General features: G+C 37.0%; 1 pseudogene; it reads left to right on the top strand.

Moving 5' to 3' along the window:
- The first annotated feature begins 4,215 nt into the window (after nucleotides 1-4,215).
- Nucleotides 4,216-5,945, top strand: LOC109052914 (annotated as a pseudogene).
- The last annotated feature ends 1,752 nt before the right edge of the window (nucleotides 5,946-7,697 follow it).

The following is a 7,697-nucleotide window of genomic DNA, read 5'->3' as shown; positions in this document are numbered from 1 at the left end:
CAAACTCCCTCAGCTTGTCACTGAAATGACAGAAACTGCAATGATTTTACAGCATATACATAAATTAGATTAAATTGATAAAAAGTGTTTTATCCAGAATGTCATAGACAAAACCATGGTGAATCTGATGGGATAAAGACAGACCATCCGTCTGTCAGCATGTTTTCAGAGTGATTTCCTTATTAATTAACACTGTCCCATCATTGAAGGTTGAAATGCACTTGAAATATTTATACCTGAACATTATAAACAAAGTATTAACAACAACATCGTCCTTCTTAACTTACTAAGAAGAACGGATCAGCATCTTCAGCACAGGAATGAAATGTAAATGGCTGAAAAGCTGGCAGAACATTCTAATTTCAGACAACAACCTCAAATGCTTCCCCTGGAATTCACAGACTTAAATTTGCTATCAAGTTCCTTTAGTTGTTCTCGTTTTAGACATCTCACCCTATCAGTGGTCAGGAAACCGATCAGTATTTGGCATAGAGAAGCTCATCATTCTCATACACACCCACTCACAAGTCACAATTTAGACATTGTGTTTGAATGCTCACCAGCTTCCTCATTCCTAGAAGTTTTAAATATTTAATATCATCATCACAATACTGTGTGTTTAAATAATGTTGCAATTGGGAATCTAAAAAGCAATGGAAGGCTAGAGGTCTGCTTAATTATATTATGTAATCTATGGCATCCTTTTTTATAGGCAAATCTTCACTGCATCATTAAACAGATGCCAGGCCATAAGGCAGGACACTGTTATTTAAGACGTCTGTTTGTACTCTTTGCCAGCCACTGCAAAAAAGCATTTATTATTAAGGGTAGTTTTTTTTTTTTTTTTTTTTTTTTTTTGTTATTGCCAAGCAAGTATGAACAAGTGGGTAGTAAAACTTTGAATACACAACAGTGGTTTTAAATTACTAATCATGGCTGCTACAGTAACGTTCACCCTGCAAACAAGTCTGCACTGACCCTTTACAGGCCCACTTAGGGCTAGCCTAAGGAACCCCAGCGGGCTGCCAGCACAGGGCCTCTGAGATTTCGCTCATTGGCATCTACAACAGGTGTGCCCAACCTAGTCCTGATCAAACACAACTGAACCAACTAATTAGGATCTGAAGGAGCACCTGATAAGGTAGAAAGGTAGATCTCCAGGAACAAAATTCTCAATTCCAGTCCTTGTACCCCCCCCAACCCCCCAAATTTTGTATGTTTCTCTCATGGCTTCCGATGTCTGTTCTATTAGAACGTAAATGCCCAGCGAAGAGGACATCAAAGGCTATTCTGACATGATTCCAGTTCGAAGCGAACATATATGTTCCATTCAAAGTGCATTAAAGTGTGCGAGATGTGAATCTAAATTGTATTTATTTACAAAGGTATATGATGTCACACCTGTCCGTGTGTGAACCTGTCCGACGTTTCGCAGCACAAATCCGTGAATGAATTTTCCGAAGTGAGGTAAACTTCAACAGATTTCCCCTGTTCAGGGAGTAGGGAGCGATGAACACTGTGTAGGGAACATGTCAATGGGAACACAGTTCATGCACGGAGCTAACTTCTAAAGAGTTGATTATCTGAATCAGGTGTGTTAACAGAGAGACATGCAAAATATGCAGAGCTAGGCAGTGCGAGGACTGGAACTGAGAACCGCTGGAATAATCCAACCTCTTGTAATGAAAACAAGCCACAGCTCTCAAACACCAGACTCTTCCTAACCTGGAACGATCAAAAAGTAGTATAGAGCAGTGGTCCCCAACCACGTTCCTGGAGGCCCCCCAACACTGCACATTTTGCATCTCTCCTTTGTCTGACACACCCAATTCAGGTCTTGGAGTCTCTACTAATGAATTGATGATCTGAATCAGGTGTGTTTGATTAAGGTGTATTGTGAGATGTTGATTTTTGTTGGGGATATAGTGAGGTGGTTGGAAACCACTGGTATAGACCAGTGCTTCCCAAACCTGTCCTGGAGGACCCCCTGCCCTGCAGATTTTGTATGTCTCCCTAATCAGACAAACATGGTTTAGTTCTTGCAGTCTCTACTAACAAGCTGATGAGTGGAATCAGGTGTGTTAGATAAGGGAGACATACAAAAGGTGCAGGGCAGGGGGCTTCCAGAATATTGGAATATATTTTTTCTTTGTATCTGTCAAAATAGTACAAGATTAGGCTAATTCTATAAATGTGATATCAAATAACGGTTAGCACAAATGTAATCTAAATGTAATCCAAGTTCCCAAGTTCCCGAGTTCGAGTCCCAGCTCGCTGACCTTTTCCGATCCCATCCCTCCTCACCTGCTTCATGCTGACCTCTAGGACTGCAGTCCTGTCTAAATAAAGGTGTAACCCCCCCCCCCCCCCAAAAAAAAGAAAGATTTGGAGCCCCCTATTGTTAAGTGTGTGGAATTCATTGTGGTAAATATATCACTTTTGTAACTACAGTGAATAGCTGTACATGTGCATTTGTTTTGGCCCTTTTTGTGGAATTTCATACCAGCTCATCAAACTTACATACTCCCAGAAAAGATGTTTTGAGGAATCGTGGAAACTAAACAGAAGCCATCCGTCATATTAGAAGTCAGTGTACCATCAAAATGATTTTGAAACTTATATTTCGAGGCAAAAAAAAACAACAACAACAAAAAAAAACACTTATTTACAGTCGTGTGTTTATTGGTTTATTTTCTTTGTGGACTGAAGTGCCAGAAAGACCAGGGAGTGTGGTGTCAGAGCAGCGGTTTGCTGAGTTCACACTATTCCAGTCCTAAATCACACTTTTCAGCGTTCCTTGCTGCCTGACTGATCTGAAGAAGCTGCACTTGTGTCTCAGTAGTCCACATCTAATTGCTTGCAGGCCTCTCAGCAGCCTGGTATTAATTCTTTCTGACCCCATGAGCCATTGATTCCACTCCATTTGTCCTTTTCCTTCTCATTAGTGTTAGTTTCTAATTATGTAAGACTTACTGGCAACTGAAGGGCTTTTAGCCCCTCCAGAGAATCCTACAACAAAACATGGGTTTAGCAAATGAGCTCTTAGGATGTCTGAGGAAGCATTGTAACACACAATGCTGAATTATGGAGACTTGGCAAAAATTATACACGTGCGTACAATGCAAATGTGGATCGACCTCACAGCAGCAAGCACTGACAGCAGGAGAAAGCTAGCTGTGAGATCTGATTAACAAGGTCAGCCAGGGGCGCCATTACAGCATGTTGACTTGGGTCCCCTCAAATCACATTCTGGGGTTTTATGTGCTCCAAAAAGACTTCAGCTGCATGGAACAAGAAAAAAAAATATACAAAATCCCTAAACTGTAAATCTAAAGATCCCTCCTGAATAAACTCAGCTGTTCTCAATTTGTAATCTTGCATACAAGCAAGATGATTTGTTGTTTGAAGATAGCTATGGGCTGAAAAGTCTGCTCACTGGTCTGTTTTTAGTTTAGTTTTTAGTCATTTTGTGTGTGTGTTATCACTATGCCAATCAAAAAGTAATAAAAAGTTATTTTATGGCTATATTTATTCAATGTGCGGACAGCACTTCTTGGGGATTTAATAGGTCATTCGATATTTCAATATTGTTGTAACTGTAATGCTAATTTCTTATTGTAATGTCACATATGTGTCACATCTTTTCAATAAAAGGATTTTGCTGTCACTGAAGGTCAATGGCTTCCCTTCTCTTTACCCAGCCTATACAGTTATCTGTGTGTATTTCAACAGCAAGAGCATCAATATGCAGGAGGTCACCTAAAGGACGTCACTAGAATTAAACTAGGCCTATAATATCTGCTGTACTAATATATTGAATATGAAATCATTTTTAAAATGATATCAAGTACATATCAACCTGTCATCTCATCAGTGTGGGTGAACACTGCAAACGTTTATTGAATCCACTGATTGAGTCAATTCTTAGTAGTTAATAATTACTTTTCTTTGCAGAGTAAAAACAAATGTAAACGGAGTAAAGGCTGTTTTATGAACAAATTATTAACTGAATAATTAACTGAACTGAATTATTAATCAATTATATATTTTTCAAACTCTTTAGGATATTGTTTGATATATATATATATATATATATATATATATATATATATATATATATAAGTTGATCTGTTAGAAGAAAAGACAAACATAACGAGTGGAAAGTAGGATAAAGGAATTACGAACAGTTGTTCTTTGTCAAACTGTCTTGACAATTTGCTGCATTGCTGCCAATAAAATGTTGCAAAACACTCGCTGTTCATTTTCCTCAGAGCCTTCAAACGAGACCATGGAAAGGAACATCATATATTTGTGGATTTGTGCTTTTGCAGTAGTTCATGGGAACCAAGAGACTTTACCACAACCTCCCATCAGTGATAAACTCCCGTCATTGATAAAGATGAACAATGATTTTGCTTTTCACCTGTACAAGAGGCTTATAGAAATGCCTGATTATCAGTCCAATAATATCTTCTTCTCTCCCTTTAGTGTGTCCATGGCCCTTTCTGAGCTGTCTTTAGGAGCTGGTGGTCAAACCAAAAAGCAGCTTCTCAGTGGCATCAGCCATAACAGCTCTGTCATCAGTACTGAAGAAATGCATCAGATGTTTCATAGTCTCCTGGAAGAAATCAACAGGCGGACAGGAGTGGACATTAATGTCGGTAGTGCTCTATATGTCAGCGACAAACTAAAGCTCCTTCCTGAGTTCTTGGAGAAGATGAAGTTTTACCACTCTGATGGCTTCACTGTGGATTTCAGTGTCAAAGAAACACTTGATTAAATTAACATATATGTGAAGGAAAAAACACATGGTAAAATTTGACCCAAGGAAGACCCATCAAAGTACATTTCGTGTGGACGCTGAGACCACAGTTCCAGTACAGCTGACCTCACTTCTAAAGTCCTCTGTCTAGAAGACTACAATGACTATTTCTCCATGTTTCTGGTTGTCGCACATATTGACTTATTTGTTAAAGCTAAGACCATCAAAGATCTTGAGATGGCCATCTCTAGACAGCACATTAAAAAAGTGGAGGACAGCAGTCAGAAAAAGGTTGGGTGCCATAATTATTTAATGTATATAAAAATTAAGGTTATCCCCACTGATTCATAAAAGCTTTTAGATGTTCAGATGTTTCTAAGTTCAGTATCTCCAGATGGACCAGCCAGTTGATGATTTCTCTTGTCCTTCAGAAAAGTTAACATCTATGTCCCCAAGCTCTCTCTGAAAACAAGATATTTTGAAAGGACTGGGAATGGCTGATATGTTTAAAAATGAAGCCACCTTCACAGGAATTTCAGAGGAAATGATCTTCATTTCAAAGGTAAAGTTTCTAGATCACTATCTAAATTATGATTTAAAAATAACTGAAGATATTTAACATACTATTTAATATAGAAACATCCATTTTTAAGAGGACTCACTTTGATTCATTTTCAGGCTTTGCATAAGGCCACCCTGGATATAGATGAGAAAGGAACCACCGCAGCAGCAGTAACAAGAGTTACATTCAGCCCATTCTCCTACAACCCAATGTTGTTTTTGCGTCCATTCATTATCTTTATCACTTACCAAAAAAATGACAACATCCTCTTCTTTGGAAAAGTTGACAATCCGGCGGAAAAACAGTAATGTGGCATTCAAGATCTCATGACAACATAAGCCAGCAGGTGTGTTTACATTATTTGCTGACTCTACAGTTTGCTCATGTGTTGATATAGAACAGAGGTAGTCAGTCCTTCTAGAGGTTCACCTTCCTGCAGAGTTTAGTTCCAATGCATATCATTATTATAAGGTCATTAGATTTGCTTGATTGGAAAGGCAGGAAAGAGGACCTGCAAGACTAAGTACTGACAGTACTGTTTCCTCTGATGAATGTATACTTATATGTAACAACCTGCCTAAATGGAAAGAGGTGTTGTAAAAAGTTAAGTAAAATTCAAATACTGGCAAAACTGGCTTTTGTCTTGCATTACTTTCATACACAGAAACATTTGTTTGAACAAACACACTGATATTTTAACATGGTAGAGTGCACACAAAAACATACTGCTTAGAATCTCGTAACTCAAAAATGTACAGCTATTCCGCAACAAGTTTGAGCCCTTGCCTGATGTCTACTCTACAAAACTGTAGAGACTAATACAAACACAAGCAAAAGCAGTCAGATCTACATGTAAGCTCACCAGAGAGTTTGAAAAACTAACACTGGATTGGCACAACTTGGCTCAAACAAACACATTCCCTTGGAATCGTCATAATCTTCCTCCCCATTATGGTGCCCCTGAGGTCAGCTGGCTGTGCAAGATAAACAAAAACTTTAAAGGAATTTTATAGCTCTTTGCAGGTTTTATTAGCCAGTTTTAAGAGTAGCATTTACATGTGATTTTTTGGCAGCTCAATATCATTGTATAGTTTGAATATGCCAATTATTAACAATAAAGTCGATTTAAAAAAACAAACAAAACAAAGGCACTAATGTTAAAAGTAAAATTATAAAATAAAATAATCATAACGTTAAATTATATAATAAAATGACAATTATAAAATAGTTACATTTCATCTCTGCATCTGAGATTTGTTTGTGAAGTTTATTTTGCTACAATGACTGGTGTTAATTTCATGTGTTCAAATAATTTCAGCTCAAATTTGAATGTTAAATTATATAATATACTGAAATTTTTAAAATAATTTAATTTCAACTCCAATTTTGGGTTGTGATTAGGTTTATTTTATTATAATGACTGGTTGACTAGACATTATTATCCCACCCATTGGACGGTTGCCAAATATATAAATACATGGACATGGAATATTGATTAAAAAAATTATTTACCTGCTGCTATATTAAACTTTTGCTAAAGAAAAAAAAAACTCCATTAGATAATGTACAAAATAATCAGTCAAAAAAACAAACAAGACAAAAACTACAATAATATATTAAAGTCGGCATGAAGCGAAAATTGTGAGTTAACTGGCTTTTCAACAACAACAAATTTTTTTTTTTTTTTACAGCAGCACTTTTTGTTTTTGTCCATTAAAAACTAATTGGACCATTGTTGCTGTTGGATTGTTCTGATTTCATGGTGCCACTTTCAGTTGTCTGGTTGATCGGTTGCATTGCCATGGATGGACATCTGTGAGTACGCTGGTGTAGAATTTTCCTCAGAAATTGCTTGCAAATTTACATGGAATTATAAGTAATTACAAGTAACAACTAATATACTGAATTAAAGGTAAATTTTTGAAGTACAGTCGAAAGAAGGAATAGTATTTTCTTGTAAAAAAAAATCTTTGTTTTATTTACAACATCAATTGGCCATGATTGACCAATTGTGCAGAGAGTCGTATAACAATCAAGAGCTAAATGCTTATACGATTAGACTCTGTAAGATAGCTGGCATTTGATATAGGAACCACCAATGAGCAATTAAATTAAAGTGATGCATAGACTGTTCACAGCTCAGTTGCATTGAGTCTTGTGGCACATGAATCTTATAGCTTTATATTACTTTCATTACTCATGCTCAAACATCGGACACACATCTTTCAGGCTGTAATCAGACACACTATACATGAATGCACAATGAAAAACCTTATTTGTTTTTTGTTTTTCTTTTCAAATTATTGCATTACATGGAAATTGGAATTCCAAGCCAGACCAGCCTTTGAGCAGGCGAGGGGGTAATGATGATAT

The sequence above is a fragment of the Cyprinus carpio genome, chromosome B6 (assembly GCF_018340385.1).
Source record: "Cyprinus carpio isolate SPL01 chromosome B6, ASM1834038v1, whole genome shotgun sequence".
Lineage (NCBI taxonomy): Eukaryota > Metazoa > Chordata > Actinopteri > Cypriniformes > Cyprinidae > Cyprinus > Cyprinus carpio.
Note: the sequence above shows the minus strand (reverse complement) of the source record. Positions and strands in the feature narration are given on the sequence as shown.